Source organism: Schistocerca americana, chromosome 7, assembly GCF_021461395.2.
Source record: "Schistocerca americana isolate TAMUIC-IGC-003095 chromosome 7, iqSchAmer2.1, whole genome shotgun sequence".
In the NCBI taxonomy this organism is placed as follows: domain Eukaryota; kingdom Metazoa; phylum Arthropoda; class Insecta; order Orthoptera; family Acrididae; genus Schistocerca; species Schistocerca americana.
Genome location: NC_060125.1, coordinates 290,807,971 through 290,827,658, shown reverse-complemented (window position 1 = coordinate 290,827,658; position 19,688 = coordinate 290,807,971). Strand labels below are relative to the sequence as shown.

The 19,688-nt window shown below is 42.8% G+C and overlaps 1 pseudogene; it reads left to right on the top strand.

The window, feature by feature from the left end:
* Window positions 1-16,888: 16,888 nt before the first annotated feature.
* The window catches only part of LOC124622883, a 74,339-nt pseudogene continuing 71,539 nt past the window's right edge, over window positions 16,889-19,688 (top strand).

The window sequence follows — 19,688 nt, the reverse complement described above, 5'->3', positions numbered from 1 at the left end:
AGCTTCTCTGCACTTCCGATTTATTTTATTTCTCAGTGACTTTTATTTCTGTATTCCCGGTTTTCCCTGAACATTTTTGTACTTTGTTCTTTCATTGACCAGCTGAAGTATTTTTTCCGACTTTCTGAAAAACATCATCCACACAATTCCAAAGACTGCAAGAGCTGACAAGTGCGAGAATTATTGCACAATCAGCTAACAGCTCATACATCCAAGTTGCTGTCAAGAATAATATACTGAAGAATGGAAAAGAAAATTGAGGATAAGTTGGATGACGATCAGTTTGGCTTTAGGAAAGGTAAAGGCACCAGAGAGGCAGTTCTGATGTTGTGGTTGATAATGAAAGCAAGACTAAGGAAAAATCACTTGTTGACCAGGAAAAAGCTTTCGACAGTGTAAAATGGTATAAGATGTTCAAAATTCTGAGAATAACAGAAGTAAGCTATAGGTAGAGACGTATAATATACAACATGTGCAAGAGCCAAGAGTGGATAATAACAGTGGACTACCAAAAACGAAGTGTCGGATTAAAAACGCTATAAGACAGGGATGTAGTCTTTCACCCGTACTATTCAATCTGTTCATCGAAGAAGTAATGATGGAAACAAAAGAAAGGTTCCGGAGTGGCACTAAAAATTCAAAGGGTAAGGATATCAATGATACGATTCGCTGATAACATTGCTATCCTCAGTGATTACAAGATCTGCTGAATGGAATGAACATCTAACGAGTACAGAATATAGATTGAGAGTAAATCGGAGAAAGACTAATGTAATGAGACGTAGCGGACAAGAGAAGAGCGAGAAACGTAACATAAGAATCTACGAAGTAGATGAAGTTAAGGAATTCTGCCATTAGGCAGCAAAATAACCAATGAGGGACGGAATAAAGGAGCACATCAGACTAGCACTAGCGAAGAGGGCATTCTTGACCAGGGTAAGTATACTAGTATCTTTCATAGGTCTTAGTTGGAGGAAGAAATTTCTGAGAATGTACATTTGGAGCACAGCATTGTATGGTAGTGAAACATGGATTGTGGGAAAACCGGAAGAGAAGAGAATCGAAGCATTTAAAATGTGGTGCTACAGATGAATGTTGAAAATAAGGTGGACTGATAAGGTAAGAAATGAGGAAGTTCCGCACTGAATCGGAGGGGAAAAGAATATATGGAAAACACTGACAAGGAGAAGGGAGAGGATGGTAGGACATCTGATAAGACATCGGGGAACGATTTGCCTGGTAGTAAAGGGAGCTGTAGAGGGTAAAAACTGTAGAGGAAGACAGAGTTTGGAATACATCCAGCGAATAATTGAAGACATAGGTTGCAATTTCTACTCTGAGATGAAGAGGTTGGAGGAGAGGAATTCTTTGTGGGCTGCATCAAACCAATCAGAAGACTGATGCCTAAAAAAAATCCTAACTATTTGAATATGCCATGTTTTGAAGAACTGTTACTCTATGTTGTGATAGAAAGTATTTTAAAGTGAGCAAAATTTTAATATTACAGATTTGCAGATTTTATTGTGTAGCTTTGCTGTCTCGTAATTTTATCCATAACTTCATTATTTTGTCAGTGTATTGTCTTTTAAACTGATCCATAGTAATGGACTCAACATAGAGATTAAATATTTTAACAATTGGTTTTATGAGATGCATTTTACTTTTATTCACGTTCCTTAGGCAGCTAAAATTACCATTTTTAATTGTGTTTACCTTGGAATCTATTTTTGCGCCCTCTTTTTAAGCTTAATACAAGTACTACCCCTTCAAGTGGAAAGGTCTACTTATATCTCATAAATTTCTATTTATTGTACTTCGCTGCTATTCTGGCGTTCTAAGTGAATAAACCACCTGCTTGTATGCAGCAACTAGAAGTACTTCCATTACTCTGAATGGTGATGTGCTACGTAAAATAAGAAAATATTTTCTACGTTCCTGTTCCAACATGGGATAATGTAGTTGCAGTTTTCATATGTTTTGTGGTACACCATCTGCTCGACTTACTAAGTGCGTTGTGCATTTTATTGAAACTGTGTTAATATTTTGTAGCCTGTGTAACTTTCCTCAACCATTGCCCATAATTAACACATGGAGCATATAGCAAGATTTCACATTTGTCTTTACTCGTTTCTAAATGTACTTAATCCAGTTCTAACCCAAGTCAGGTGTAAACATTTATATCACTTTGATTTATTATGTCTGACGTCCACATACGCTAATTTTTAGTGAAATTAATATTTTGTTATGTTGATGACGCAGTTTCATTTTGGTGATGGTTCCATCATGTAGCAACGAGATTAATATTTTACAGACAATGCAAACACCTACATATTTCTAGAGGGCACCTGCAAACCGATAAAAGATCAGTATTGATTAAGTTCGGTCAGTATCTACTCGCCTACTAAACTGAGTTTAGCCCTTTAAACCATAAACAACTAAAAGAACTTTTTTTATTCATCAAAATTTATTCCGTTATTGTACACTTATCATTTATTTACTAATCTGGCTACCTAATGTACTAAGAATATTATGTCCTTCCATAGAATTTGAACATTTAATATTTTGCTTCTTACTTATCTCATGAAATTTGATGAACTTATCTCCTACATGTAGGTCCCCTCCCACTTACAGTAAATGAAATTTTTTAACAGACCCCTCCCATAATTTTTACGGTGCCTACTGGGGAAAACCGCCTTTCGAGGGAGTGGATGATAGCCAATAGTAAATAATGTGAGTCGCAACTCCTCTGGTAGGGGGAAGGAATGTACAAGGTGGCAGCCAGTCAGGGAATATTGAGGGAATTGGATTAAAACATTTATTTGATAGGCCCCAGTCAAATCCTTACAAATTTTCTCGCAGAGCAGTTTCTACTGTGCTTTTATGACGCAAGTTACCTGCCTTTCAGGGCCAAGGCAGTTCTGTCGGGTTAAACCTGCTGACAAGAGACGCCTTCAGCCCTCTGCTGAAACTGCTAGCGAATTCACGCGGTCCGTTTTAGGCAATATCGTGTGTGGAAGGCAGGTCACGGGTGTGGACTTTGGAGGGTTCTGCAGGGCGGAACACAGCTGCTTTGCTCTCTTGTGATCCGGGCCTAACGTAGAACAGACGTCTTTCTCGGAGGGCGGAACCTCTGGCTCTGCGCCCCATCACCAGCCATGCACAGAAATTAACATGAACCGCCTCGCCTCCTGTTGCCCGCTTCTTTAGTTTGTTCGTCCTTTTAGACTGGCCTATGCTTGGTATCTTCCCCTCTATTGCACCAAATTTCCTGTCTTACCATTTAACGTCAGCCCTGGACGCCCACTTGATAAGTACTGGCAACTGGACCTCCTGTACCTTGTCGACATAACCGAGACGCAACAATCTCCCCCTCTCCCCGCAATTATACGGGAGGATACTATGACCCATCGTATTTACATTTTAAAAAGATAAAAAAACAATTAAAAACATTTGTTTCAATGTGTGCCTTTCAGAGATGGTAGCTAGAGTTCTGAGCTATCATCCAATACATCGTTTATAATAACTGCTTAGAAATTTCAGCAGTTATTAATTTGCAGTGGCTATTGTAAGTATAGTTGTCATCCGTGTTCACCTAACTTTTACAGCTTTTATGATATTTATAATATGAAAGTCTTAATAAGTGCGCCTTAGTGCAGGAAGCATGCTGATATGTTTGGATTTGTGGTATTGTGAAACTGAATTATTATAGAATTATGAGGTATTTCAATATGGCTATCTTCCATATTGTTGCAAAAGCCGCCATTGTACCAGTCAAGCAATGTAGCCCAGCGTGGAGGTCCTCTGGTTGCTCGCTACTAGTAGTGGAAAACCCTGCTATCGTCCCGTGCTGGCCAGTCCTTTATCGATGCCCATGGCGCATCCGGAAGTTCCCTGCAGCCAGACCCCACTGTCATGATATATTTTAAAACTTCTCTAAGGCTGATTTCTCGAGCGTTTGCGTTATGTTACAATATCTCCATTTAATGTGGCATTTACGGACCTTTCTAAGCACCAATTTTGCCATGCTTAAAACTAAACGTATTCTAAATTCGCGTCACATCAGTGGTGTGAATTACTTAGTGGTCGTGATGAAGCAGCATGAGCTCATTTGCTAGGACATGAAATAAAAATTATGAATATAAAGACTAAATAAGCACTAAGAAAATTAAAGAAACAAATAATATGTTAAGTAATTGTCAAATAAATATACGTAAGTGGTGAAATATACAGAAACATATTAAAATGGCGTTAAATTATGCGTCTTTCGCTTGTGAACTGTCATTACAAGAGAATATGGGTAAAATTTACTTTTGTCAGTAAAGTTGAAATTGTCCTCAAATGTTCAGTCAGTTATATTAGTTAACATTTTAGTACATCATTTTACTGCTCTTTCACACGCGTATATTTGACAATAGCTTAGTTCTGGCGTCGAGTCTCTGTTTTGTCCACACTCCAGAAGCTGCTGTCGATTCTCATGGCTCCAGCCGTCATGTTCTGCTCTCATAGCTGGTGTAGACTGGCAGCCAGCAAGCTGTCGTATACAGAATGAGATTTTCACTCTGCAGCGGGCAAGCACTTGCCCGCGAAAGGTAAAGGTCCCTAGTTCGAGTCTCTGTCCGGCATCCAGTTTCAATCTGCCAGGAAGTTTCAAGCTGTTCTCAGTAACGAATACTACAATGAAATCCCACAGATCAGGTTCTGAACTCTCTCCCCAGTATATATATATATATATATATATATATATATATATATATATATATATATATATATATGTGTGTGTGTGTGTCAGCAAACTGGTATGCAAACAAAGATAACATCATCACAGATTCAAAGAAAGTCAAAACCTAGCTGACCAACAAAAGCCGAACGAAGAGAAAAGAAGCGTAAACAGAGCAATGAGAGAAGCGTTCAATGACTCTGAAAGTAGTATTTTGTCAGCCGATCTGAGTAAAAAAAGGCTTTGGTCTTAACCTAAAAGGGTAAGCGGTTAGAAATTCTCCATTCATTCGGTCAGTTACTATACTAACATGAAACGGAAGATAACAGAGAGAAGGTCGAAACTGTTTCACCATGGAAGATCATAACATAGTCCCTGCTTTCAATCATCATACGAACGTCGAAATGGCAGATACTGAGATAACCATCGCGGAATATAAAAGCAACAAGGCATCAGGACCAGTTAAGATACCTATAAGATTCTATACAGATTTTGCGAAAGAACTTGCTCCCCTTCCAGCAGCAGTTTATCCTAGATGGCTGGAGCAACGAAAGGTAGCTAGCGACTGGAAGAAAGCTCAGTTCATTCTCGTTTACTTCAGACATTAGTCGAGTCCCTGTCACGTCGTGTTGCGGCACTTCTGCGTGCTCGCAGGGGCCCTACACGATATTAGGTTGGTTGGTTTGTGGGGATTGAAGGGACCAGCCTACAAAAGCCATCGGTCCCACACGATATTAGGCAGGTGTACCATTTTCTTTGGCTCTTCAGCGTAAATTGATCTGACTGTAGTTCCATCAGCAGGTGGGAGTAAGTCAAAAGTGTGTGTCAGAAGCGATACTAGCCTGCAGACACAAAGAGCTACTCCTGTAAATGCCACGGCAGAAGCACGACGAGCCCGCCAGACCGGGCGGCCTCTGCCCTTCACATGGCGCCTCGTGCGACTACAGCCTGCCCGCTTCAAGCATTCGTGCTCGGGCAAGTCATGCCCCACCGCAGAATGTGAGCGAGCAAAACGCCCAATTTGCAGACCTCTGCCATAATTAAGTACAACATCACAGAAGCTTATGAGGAAAGCAACACTTTCTGCAAAAATTTCCGCATCCAGACGCGTTGGCAGTTCGTGCAGCTGGCCGACGTATGATTTTACTTGTTGTTACAAAATCAGGTCCAATGCACACAATGAGTAGCCAAGGGAACTAATGAATATGGATGCAGACTAACAAGCAAATGAATGTTTTGAACAGGCTTTAATGGACCTCCAGGAAAGCTGCATTCTCATCGAGTGTAGAGCATAGTTCGCTACGACTAAATTATGAACCGGTGCTGTCTGTAGTTCACTGCTTTGGGTCACGTGACTGGGCATCCTCTGTAACGAAAACAAACTGGGTTAATTTTTCATCGATAGAGTTTGGGAGACGTCCTGCGACGACCGCACAGACTCTATTTCATCGAAGAAAATAATGAACGAAGATAAGGGTATAAAAAGATGGTCTGCTCGAATAACTTTAAACTTAAATTCTGGGTTCGGTTCAGATATCGGGCAACAATTTTAAACGTGCACCTCTGGCACCGTCAGTAGAACAGCGTAGGGCTGCAACGTGGTTCCAAATATACATTAAAGGTGATTCCTGTCTATACCTATTGTAGAATAGCCAGTGTAGGTTTTGCCATTGTAGACGTGGAAGTCACGGCAAGTTGAAACTCTGTCAGTAGCAAGCATTCTTACAACAGAAGTTTTGTTTTATGAATGAGCCGCTCATGGTGTAAGGTCACAAGCCACTTATTTCTTATTATACATGTACTTCGGTTGTTGAAAATATTGGTGCCGTACTGGGATTAAAACGCAGTTCCCTCATTTTGCCGGATTTGACTCCTAGGGGATGATATAGGTCTATCATTTCATTGTTTTCTCAGCAGTCCAAAGTAAACAAAATGTATGTGAATTCCCAAGCGACCAAACTGCTGAGGTCATCGGTCCCTAGACTTACACACTACTTACACTCGAACATCGGGGGGGGGGGGGGGGGGGGAGGAGAGGAGGGGGGCCGCAATCCATGACATGGCGCCTCAAACCGCGCGGTCTCCGCGTGGCAGCCGAGACTCCTCCAGATGTCCACGGAAGGCGTCCGAATCATGGTCCGCTATAAAAATATTCATTACATCATTTCAGGTTGTTGCATATGAACACCAAATTACGGCTTAATGTCTCTCCAGGTGTTGTCAACGATATCGATCGGTACCGATTTCCATTACCAGTTAGACACAGAACTTTTCATCATTTCAGGTTCAAATATGCCACTCCTAGTTGCTGGTGGAAAAGAATTCGATAGTTGACGTCTCTTCATGTGTAGGCAATTACGATAATATGTGCAGGGTTTGATTCCCAGTCAGCACAGAACTTCTCGTCACGTTATTTTCCATTTAGACATTTGAACATCTCGCTACTGGTGAAATAGACTGATATTAAATATCTATTTGTGGCAAGAAAATATGCAGATATGTGACTGTGCTTATGAATGAAAATACAGCCTTGGCGTAATACTCTACAACATTTACTATGTCTTTCAATAACCGGTTTTGGCTGTTATATCATCATCAGGTACAAAGATAAATATGTGGTTCAGTGAAATTTTTAGCATCAAAGATTTTAAACTACTGCATCTGTAGACTATCTCCATTTCCAGAGATGAAAAGAGTAAATGTTAAATTTACGAATGAAACAAGAGTAATTACTTCAGTTTAAATGCGATGTAAGATTATTTAACTAAGATAAAATATGAGACACATTAACTACTGAACTCTAAACAAATTACAATTGTCCATAGACGAAAATAAATTGAACAATGAACTTCGGTGACATGTTCCGAGGATATGACTGAACAAATTAGTTTTGTCCTTCTTAGGCCTAAATAACAAACAGAAAATATATATGAGTGAGATTAAGCAGGTAAATAAACGAGAGTAGAGCGTGTGAGTAAGAGAGTAACTTACAACATGTCCTCGATATGATTGTGAGTAGTATCTGTAGTTGAAGTGGTGAGTAAGGGAAGTGCGTCTGGTCATTCAGTACCAAGCTTGGGCAGCTGGACATATGTTCATTAGTTTCCACTATTTCAAGACAGTTCATCTTCCTTTCTTTATGGATTTGATGTAATATTCCATGTTGTACTTTGTAACTAAGGCCTTCTCTAGGCGGGTGGTCTGCAAAAGTAGAGTCTTCTTTTTTAATTTCCAACTACTGTGGTGTTCCTTCAAGCAGCTGCGTATTGCTCTGTCAGTCTGATCTATATAGAATTTGCCAGAGTTACAAGTATTTATATACTTCAGTCTTTTCCAAAGCCGAAGCGCGGTCTTTACCATTGGACAAAAAGTGTCCAACAGTTTCTGCGGCAAAAAATGACGTTCCTAAGCTCCTGGATTTGAACTTTCTGGCTACATTTAGTGAGACTTCTCCTAAACATGGAGCTGTGCACCACTTATTGCATCTTGAGATAGCCGGTCAAGAGCAGGTAAAGAAGAGGGTACACCTGTTGTTTCTGCTTTTTGTGCATTATGGATTTCACTAAGGTATGAAGGTAGTCCTTGTTTTATGCTGTTTGATTAGATTTGGAAGGTGTGTTCGGTTATGGATAGATATTAGCCGATGTATTGTTGAATGAAAGGCAGCATGTTTACGGATCACTGGGCGTTGAGAATTTCCAGGTATTACAATATCTGTGGTGATAGGTTCCCTATAAAATCTAGAGAGTATGAACATGATCAGTGATGTCTGTGGTTAGATGCAAGAAGTTTGCGCTGTTTCCTCCAAATTCCATTGCGCATTTTATGCTGTTGTGTTTAGAATTTAGTTGCTTAATTGACAGTCAGGTTACGTGGTGGGTTCGAATCCCCGTCCAACACCAAACTTTTCGCCAGGTAATTACACGTTTAAACACGCATAATATTTGTTAGTTGTAATTGAAACCATATTTAAGGTATTTTATGGTTAGTTAACATGCGAAATAGTTGTTGCACTGGATTTCCTGGTCGCGGTCAAGTACTAAAATTTTCGCCATATAATTTCAAGTTGAAACTTACTTTTTGAAATGTCATTTATTGTGTAAGAGGCAATGAAAAATTTTCCTTTCAATGGCCACACCAACTCTTTGCCTAAATGCTGATGGTTACATGCCTGCATGGAAGTCGCTCTGGGTTGCATATAAGCTGCAGCAACGTCCTCAAACCGAAACTTTTTGATCGCCTCGTATAATAAATCGAGTTTGCAAGTGTTGAAGACTGTGTCATTGAAACGTGAATTTACTTTCAAAACCTTTTCTTAAGAATTTACTTTATTTACTAGCGATTCATCAAGAACATTAACACATTTAATGACACTATGTGAGCGTGGAAGTAGTTCCCAATGGGTACTGATGAACAAATTAAATTTTCTTTTAATAAATGGAAATTTTATTCCTAAAAGCCCTTTTTTTTTAAAACAGATTTAAAATTATAATCAGCAGCCTGTAAATATCAAGTTACAATTTAGTCAGAGGCAGAAATAATAATTTTTTTTTGATAGTATGAGCTTTCGGGCTGAGAACCTTGCCACTCCCTTTTAACACGGCCGTAGTCACGACCGCTCATAACAACCTCTGAAAGACTACACTGGTGCAAATCTGCAACACACCGGATTACTTTAAACTAAAAATTTTAACAACTCACACAAACACATAAACTATGCACCCTGTAAGAGGGATGGAAATGGTACAAAACACTCACATTAAAAATTATTTGCCACCGAAAGTGCAACTCGTTTTTAAAAGAACTCTTACGGTGGAAGGGCGGCAACTTTATATACTAAAAAGATCATTTAAATAAAATCCATGAAATGCAGTTTTACGTAAAATGTACCAACATGCTCTACATTACACATATACCACCTCGCAAGATGATAGGCAAGATAAAAACATATTTCAGGAATTCGGCCTTTACACCTTAAGCAATAAATTCGTTAACATCGATTCCGACAAACATGACAGAGGGAGCTATTAACGTACGACAGCTTGACTGGGGGATTACTGAACAACCCGAACCGCAGATTGCTCTAACCCGCCCTAACTCCACAAGGGAACAGACCACCCAATTCATGTATAACCACCTTCCCGCGGGTGGGCAAACGGAGAAGAATGGTGGGACGACCCCAAAACAAAGCGGCTGGTGACCTCACCAAGAAAACAAGTAGAATTTAACAAGTAAATGAAACAACATATCTCCAATCATTCAACTTCTAGCCGGCCGCGGTGGTCTCGCGGTTCTAGGCGCGCAGTCAGGAACCGTGCGACTGCTACGGTTGCAGGTTCGAATCCTGCCTCGGGCATGGATGTGTGTGATGCCCTTAGGTTAGTTAGGTTTAAGTAGTTCTAAGTTCTAGGGGACTGATGACCACAGCAGTTGAGTCCCATAGTGCTCAGAGCCATTTGAGCCAACTTAACTTCTAATAAACTGCGATTTCCGGCGAAGACCTGGCGCAGCACCTCCAACACTCTTCCGAACCGTCTGCTGCCAGCCACTTCAACGGACGCAGGAAGGCGCGCCGATCTCCCGTCTCACGGCGTCGCAGGTCGCCCCGGCCAGCCCGATGTCGTGGTTTGACTCCTGTTGCTCTCGTTTCGACCGCAAAGCCACTACCCCTCTCTACACGGCGCGGCCCACTGGACTCACGTGGGGGCCTCACAAGCGCCGACGCTCAAGGCGGACCAGTCATCTTGTGTCTCAGTACGCGACCGACCAACCGACCGATTCAACCGCCAATGACCGTTGCCCGAACAACTCGAGCAGACTGGCGGCCTAACGCGCAGACTCAGATGCAGGAACACAGCCCCGACCGGTCGACCACTGGCTGAGTTCTGTTACTGGCGGAGTGGGAAGACTCTTATTTTCTGTCTTTAAAGTTGATCCAAACGACAGCCATACTAACACTCCGACGACAGACAGACACTCACTGCCGCACAAATGCGAACGAGAGACAGACCAGCAACTGGTGACGCGAGACTGACGCAGTCTCGACTGGACTGACCCCCTGCCGAACTGATAGCGCCCCCTAAATGCACGTGACCAGGCAACCTGTCCCCTTTCCCACCACAGGGAGACACCAAAGCTGCGATTGCCACAGCGGCGCCACCGCCAGAAACGGAGGGCGACTGCTTCACATAACGCGCTGCGGCGCGCTCTTCAAAACAGCAATTTTTACCGCGGCTCAGTCATTTCTAACAACATGTTTTCTGATGTTTTAGTTATCGTAGTATTAATTTGCCTAAGGACTGATTACCATTCAGAGCAGTTTTTTTCTAACTGTTTCTTATACATTACCGGCAAAAAATTAGTGCACCCTTTCAGAGGTTTCCAATTCACTGAAGATTTATTGTTGGATAATGGCTCTGAGCACTATGGGACTTAACATCTATAGTCATAAGTCCCCTAGAACTTAGAACTACTTAAACCTAACTAACCTAAGGACATCACACAACACCCAGTCATCACGAGGCAGAGAAAATCCATGACCCCGCCGGGAATCGAACCCGGGAACCCGGGCGCGGGAAGCGAGAACGCTACCGCACGACCACGAGCTGCGGACGATTTATTGTTGCAACAGTGCATGTAGAGTATATGAAGTGACTACAGATCAACAGGAGAAGCGGACCTGAGATACCAGGTATCAACCCTTGTTGAAACACACTTTATGTACGTGTTGTAGCCTTCACAGGCGACAATGCAGGCGTTGACTCGGGCATCCAGTCGATCGTACGGATGGCGAATACTGACCTGGGATACGTTATGCCACACCTGCTCGACCTGTTCACGTAGTTCTCTAAGGATGACGAGTCGCACGAGTCACTTCCTATTCCATCACATCCCACATGTGTTCGATTGGAGACCAGCCAGGAGATCGGGCTTTTCAGAGAAGATGGTGCACACCGGCGGAGCACGTCGAGTGTGTGGGCGAGCATTATCCTGTTGGAAGAATATATCACCTTTCTATTGCAAGAACGACAAAAGGATGGGTCTAACAACACTCTGCACATACTGAGCACTGATTAGCGTCCCCTCCAGAAACACAAAAGGTGAACGAGTGTTGTAGTTTATCGCACCCCAGACCATAAGGCTTGGTTTGGGTTCAGTGTGTCTTGGACGAATGCACTGTACGAGACAGAACTCACCAGGTCTATGTTGTACATGCAGGCAGAATCTACTTTCGTTGTTGAAGACCACGGTGCGCCATTCCATCTTGGAAGTGAGCCTCTGAAGGCACCAGTTCAGCGGTGCACGTCGGTGCTCTGGCGAGATTGGAAGATGGGTTATAGGGCATGCCCATAGTCCCGCTGCTAATAAGTGGTTCTCGGCAGTTCATGTTGACTTGTCTGGGCTCACAAGGCCTCTTACCTGTGGTGCTGTGGTTGCTGTACGATCTGCCACTGTGGCTTTTACAATACGACAATCCTGGAGCGCCTCTGTGCTGCATTGACGTTCCGAACGTCGCCTACGGGTGTGAGAATGTTCGCGTGACCACTGATACCAGCAACCTTCCACAACTGATGCAGCAGGCTCATTTTGTGTGACAATTTTCCGAAAGTAGTACCCCGCCACCCGGAAGGCCACAATCTGATTCCTTTCAGACCCGTCCAATTGGCAGTAGGATGCACGAGTTCATCTCCGTGGCATGGTTGCCAGCTTGTTTCACATGTTTGCGTCACATTGAGCCATCACGCTGGGAGCACTCCCTATTAAAGCATAGGCACAGATGCGGCTCTTGCAGCTATGCCACTATTAGCGGACGACGTTGGAACCATTATCAGTACATTTACAACCGCCAGGTGGCACATGTCGTCGTCGGATCAAAATCGACGTCGTCTCTCCAGGTGCACTTTTTTTCAGGCAGTGAAGTAACCATTTTTCACAGCCGTAAGGCTGTACCATCAAGAGAAGAAGACCTGCAAGGCAGTCATGTTATGCGGGTTGCATACGAATGAGATGGGACATAGATAAGATCGACCGATGCTATTGAGCTGGTGGTTCAAATTAAAGTGCAGCTACTTGAGACGGTTCAGGGTGGGCTGCAATTACCGTATGGTAGCGAAACTTGGTAGATACGCTAATCCGTTAGTGAGGAACCGATTTACACTAGAAAACAAAGTAGTTCCAGTTGTGGCCACCAAGTGCAAATCTGGCACTGTACATTGTATGATGGTACAGAATCCGCACTGCCATTTGACAAGCAATAACGTGCGTGAGCAGTATGGCTATAGAGAAGACAGACTGTGCGCTGTTAGTTAAATTGTTTTATGTGAACGACAGCAATTATAGTGCTATATAGAGAGAGTATCGCATACTGAAAGGCAGTAAACAAGATAGATAAAGAAGTAGTAAGCAAGATAATAATGAAATTCGAAAACTGGAGCTTGGTGTGGCACCTGGAAGAGGAAGGCGTCCTATCCCGGTGGAAGTTATTGACAAGGTTGCTGTTGCTGTAACGTGCCCCGTGTAGTGCTAGTGCTTGTACAATGTCGAGAGAACTGTCCATCCCATGATCAACAGTACGGAAAGTTCTGTGGTGTATTTAATGGTGGTATCCATACAAGATCCAGATGGTGCGGTAACTGAAACCTCATGATCTTTATCAACGTCTTCGGTTCCTGGCACGGATCGAAGTTGAAGACATGTGGCCTGACAATACTCTTAAGAGAGACGATGCAAATTTTACACTACGGGACACAGGGAATACACAGAACTACCGAATGTGGGGTACTATTAAACAGCGTGTTGCGCTCGAAGAGCCATTGCTTTCGCTGCGTGTGACTGTGTAGTGGGATTAACAAACACATTTATTCCCGGTTCGTTCTTTAAAGAGAATACACCCAGAAGGCCACTCAGGTGTAGTGTGACGTCTGCACGTTATCGAGACCTCCTTGTAGAGCTTGTGAGTTCTACTTTGGGAGTGCACAACTGTGTGGAAACCATTGCTTCTATGCAAGATGGGGCAGTACTTCATGCCTCTTGCCCAGTGAAACATTTGCATAATGCAACCTTCCACGAACATGTTATCTCCAAAGATTTTACAGAGCTCGGCCTGCATGTTTACCTGATATGAATCCATGTGATGTTAGGCTCTGGGGATATCTAAAAGAACGCGGTTGGTCTCTACCTGATCTGAAGGTCAGTATAGAGGAACATGTTGCTCAGATTCCACTGGAACTGAGCGATCACGTCGGATGCAGCATGTGCCAACGTTGAAATTATCTAACCAAAATTGTATCCTTTTACTCTGTGAAAGTATCAGTGATAAGATTATTCAAAATTAATTATTCAGCAAACCTGCATCTGACTGCGTCTGTGAACTTGTTTCTTGCACTCCTCCATTTTGCCAGAAATACAAAATGTATTTGACTCAGCAATCAAGTTTAAGAGAATAATGCCGTTTGTGCAATGGCATTAAGATGGTACTGGAAATTAACTTTTGGCCCTGATGTTTACTTGGTCCTTTCATTGGTGGGTAACTTTAGTTTACTACTCATTTTCATATTCAATACAAGCAAAGGGTGCTCAGAATGAGCAGCGGAAGTTTGTTGCAACTTTTCAATAGATTCTGGTGGAAGTACTGCATTGATTCTGTCCCTAAGGTCAGTAACGCCGTTCTTATGCGTTTCAGTGATATCCTGTAATTTATTGTCAGTTATTTCTAGAAATGTGTCGATAGTTTGAGTTAATTTCTGAATGCTACCGGTGAGGTATTCGTCACGTTTTACGTTCTGTTCATCACGTTTAACGAATTGTTCATCACAATTTGCGTCACGTTCGCTCAGTAGTCGAAGAAAACAATCTAATTTATCTTCAGCTAGAGCAGGGGATGTCACCTCGGGATTTGAGTGTTGCAACTCGTATTGCTGGGGAGGGTTGCTATCAACTGTTTGAGAATGCTCAGATGAAACAATTTCTCCGTCTGTGGAAGAATATTGCAAGAGAAATTGGCTGTCGGAATCAACCACATGGCTTTGTGAAGGTTGAATTAACATGAACGAGTCATGGGAAACTGTTTCTATTTGTCTTCCTGCGTTCTGAGAATCCGAAGGCAAAAGAGGAACCGATGCGGAATTTTGTGGCTCTGTGGCGTCATTACTTGCCGCAACATTGTTGTCAAATTCCTAATCACTTTGTGAAGTAGGAGGTTTAGGTGACAAAAATAGGGCATTGTCCGGTCGTTGTTGCCTACGCGATTTTGAGGATCTGCGTAATTGTATGGTTCAAATGGCTCTGAGCACTATGCGACTTAACTTCTGAGGTCATCAGTCACCTAGAACTTAGAACTAATTAAACCTAATTAACCTAAGGACATCACACACATCAATGCCCGAGGCAGGGTTCGAACCTGCGACCGGAGCAGTTGCTCGGTTCCAGACTGTAGCGCCTAGAACCGTACGGCCACTCGTAATTGTACTTTATCACCCTGTCGATTTGTTTTGGGCAACCTGAGGAAGACAATATGGCGGACAAAATCTCAAAATGATCGTAATTCGTACACAAAAGGTAAAATATTTAGAATACACACATAAAATCAGTATAAGCAGAAGCAGAGTAAAAAAATAAATATTCACAAATGTAGCAGCAAACTCAATATTACGCAACTAGCGATGCAGTGCACAGCTGAAACAGTGGTGTAGCAGCAAACGCAATATTACGCAACTAGCTATGCAGCGCACAGCTAAAACAGTGGTGTTGAAAAGAATGCTCGGAAACAAAGTCCACAGTTACAGAAAATATATCCAAGAACGTCACGACAGAGGATGTCGCCAAGTGAAAGTATCTAACCAAAATTGTGTCCTTTTATTCTGTGAAAGTATCAGTAATAAGATCCTTCTAAATTAATTATTCAGCAAACCTGCATCTGACTGCGTCTGTGAACTTGTTTCTTGCACTCCTCCATTTAGCCAGAAATGCAACATATATTTGACTCAGCAATCAAGTTTAAGAGAATAATGCCGTTTGTGCAATGGCATTAAGATGGTACTGGAAAATTAACTTTGGCCCTGATGTGTACTTGGTTCTTTCATTGGTGGGTAACTTTAGTTTACTACTCATTTTCATATTCAACACAAGCAAGGGATGTGGATTATGATTCAAGCTGTTAGATTCAAACACAATGTTGATCTCAATATATATATTGTTAAAATTTTAAGTCATACACAAAATCTACTATTTCAAACATTTTCGTAGCACGAATCACTCTTATAAAAAATTTTTACAAAACGCTTACAGCGTCAAACCTTGGACATACAAATCCTCACTCTGAACATTATCTAACAAAAAACTAATTTGAAATGATTATTTATCTTCTCTCATTTACATGCTAAAGTTTGGTCAGGGGCAGCGACCTACCTTAACGTTGTCACCACACGTCTGCTTCCTCCGCGCACCTAACTGCTACTCCTCCCTTAAAGCTGTCTGCACACGTCTGCTTCCTCCGGGCACCTACCTGCGACTCCTCGGTTTTTTACTGCACGTGTCCGGCTCTTTTAACCATCAAAGATCCTCCTACTCAAAGATATTATACTCGTTCCACCTTGCGGTTGGCAACCACCGACTATTATCCTGATCAGACCTTATCACATACCTTTCAACGTCTCCGGTGCTCATATTGAACAAATTGCGTAAGTGGTAGTTATTAATGAAATCAACATTATGCCTTTCTCACTTGTGAGACCTTTTCTGCTTAGGTCCCGTACCTAATCCATTACAAGTGGCAACATTTCTATATGTCTTTCTTCTATTCACAGCGACAGATTTGCGCTTTGTGGCCAAAACTGGAACTTAATATTTCTCAGCGTAAACTGTTCAACCATTAACGTATCAGAATATCTACCAAGATTCGCTGTCATATAATAATTACACTCTACACTGAACCTCTATAGTAGCTGAAATTTAATCACCTTGTATATTTGAAAACTATATGAATGATGTTGTTGTCATCTGAAGATTGCTATTAATCGACCTCGATCAGCTCTCTAGTACTGCAATCATAGCCGTTGTTTATGAGAACCGTTTCAGGGATCATTCGGTATCAGATGGCAGATAAAGCAGCAAGTACTTAAATATGGGGAGCGGCGCGGGCACAGAGGCAGAGGTGGCACGGGATCAGAGACCATGAAGACTGCCGCTTTACTGGTGCTGGTCCTCGTGATAGCTGCGGAAGGGGCGGTGCCTTACCGTCGACCTCTTGTGGAGACGCTCGAATACAATGAGGATGCTGACTTGGATACGGTGGGTAGAACTTTAGCTGGATCGACACAGGTGATACTCTCGACAACAGTAATTGGAAATATGTTGTTGCACTGTAGCTTTGCAATAAAATATTGGTTAGCGAGTCCCTGTTATCTAAGAGTACAATTGCTCACGATACTACCACCACTCCTTTATTTTTTTTTCATTGCGAGCTACAAGGTATATGTGATTACATCAAGAGCTTCGCGAAGCACGAGACTAGGTAACAACTGTTGGTAACAAGTGAATGCAGTGGGTGTTCGAGTATATGGTCTCCTAATGTGACAGCTCCCCGGAAGAAGCTCGATACTGTACTGCTTGTCTATTGAAAACCACAGTATCCAGAGACAGTGGTCATGTGTGTGTAGGTTGTGCTTGTGTGTGTTTTCTACTTCGGAAGAAGGCCTTTTACCGAAAGCTTAACTCTATAGCAGCCTTTTCGTTGTGCTTGTCTACTACTCATCGTCTCCTCCATATGGTGAGAAGCAATCTATCCTTTCCATAATACTGTTGTTACTCCATCTTGGAATTCCCCTTTTTTATTAAGCAACAAACGGCCATGTGACTGGCTTGGTGAATGTTTTACGAACAGAAAGCAGTACGTAATACTTGTCGGTGAGGAAAAGAAACGAGTGTCCCATGGTGTCGTAACAGGATTACTATTAGATTGGCTCAGTAGTAGGGGAGACATAGGGCTTGGAACACATTTCGAGCTTTCTCCTCCAGCCAGCCCTTTAATAGAGGTTTAATATACTTTCTTATCCCGTTTCTACTTTCTTATCCCTTTCCTACACTCACGCTCATAAATTTAGGATAACTGCAGAATGTGGTGCCACACAACGTGGCACTACACAAAACTGGCGCTAATAACATAGGCACATAGGGAACACACACGACACAGATCTGTAAGTCCACGGTATTGGTGAGAAGTTGAGAAAACCCTCCCGAAACACATGTGCTACAAAACGCCACTGTTTCCTGCGCATGTACTCCGACATCAATATGGGATATGATCACCATGCACACGTACACAGGCCGCACAACGGGTTGGCATACTCTGGATCAGGTGGTCGAGCAGCTGCTGGGGTATAGCCTCCTATTCTTGCACCAGTGCTTGTCGGAGCTCCTGAAGTGTCGTAGGGGTTTGAAGACGTGCAGCCATACGTCGGCCGAGAGCATCCAAGACGCACTAGATGAAGTTTAGGTCTGGAGAACAGGCAGACCACTCCATTCGCCTCATATCTTCTGTTTCAAGGTACTCCTCCACGGTGGCAACTCGGTGGGGCCGTGCGTTATCATCCATCAGGAGGAAGGTGGGACCCACTGCACCCTTGAAAAGGCGGTCATACTAGCGTAAAATGACGTCCCCATACACCTGACCTGTTACAGTTCCTCTGTCAAAGACATGCAGGGGTGTACGTGCACCAATCATAATCCCACCCGACACCATCAAAACACGACCTCCATACAGGTCCCTTTCAAGGACATTAAGGGGATGGTATCTGGTTCCTGGTTCACGCCAGATGAAAACCCGGCCAGAATCACTGTTCAGACTATACCTGGACTCGTCCGTGAACATAACCTGCGACCATTGTTCCAATGACCATGTGCTGCGTTCTTGACTCCAGGATTTACGGGCTCTCCTGTGACCATTAGTCAGTGAAATGCACCTTGCAAGTCTCCAGGCGAATAAACCATGTCTGTTCAGTCGTCTGTAGACTGTGTGTCTGGAGAAAACTGGTCCAGTGGCTGCTGTAAGGTCCCGAGAAAGGCTACCTGCAGTACTCCGTGGCCGTCTGCGGGCACTGATGGTGAGATATCGGTCTTCTTGTAGTGTTGTACACTGTGGACGTCGCGTACTGTAGCGCCTGGACACATTTCCTGTCTGCTGGATCTTGAGATCACACTTCGTGGCACACGGAGGGCCCGTGCGACGACCTGCTGTGTTTGATCAGCCTCCAGTCGTCCTAGTATTCTACCCCTAATAACGTCATCAGTATGTGTTCTTTGAGCCATTTTCAACACACAGTCACCATTAGCACGTCCGAAAACGTCTGCACACTTACTCGCTGCACCGTACTCTGACATGCACCAACGCACCTCTGCGTATGTGGACTGCTGCCAGCACCACTGTGCGACGACCGCAGGTCAAGTGCACCGCATGGTCATACCCCGAGGTGATTTAAACCCGCAAACCGCCCACCAGAGCGTCGTTTCACCATGTATCAGCATTATCCTTAATTTATGAGCATGAGTGTAGATGGTGGCATACACTTTTTGTTTGGGGAAGACTTTTTCTGAAATTACGAAAGTCGCTGCGGAAAAGCAATGTTGTTCCAGGTAAGGAATTATGTTCCAAGGTACAGTGTGATATTGTACCTAGGAAGAAATATTCTACTGAAATTTAAAAGTGTTGCAGTCGAGAAAAATTTGTCAGTAATGTATTTAATAGTTTATCTGTTACATTATTACTCTAATATACACCAGTACTAAGTAAGTGATAGCAAATTAACTAGAACTATTACAGAAACTAACTACCAGCCAAATACATTTTGAAATACACTCATGAGCCAAACATTATGACCACCTGCCTCATAGCCTGGTTGTCCGTCTATAGAACGAAATACATCACTGATTTTGTGTATCAGGGATCCGACAGTTTGTGCAGGTAAGTGGCGCTAGG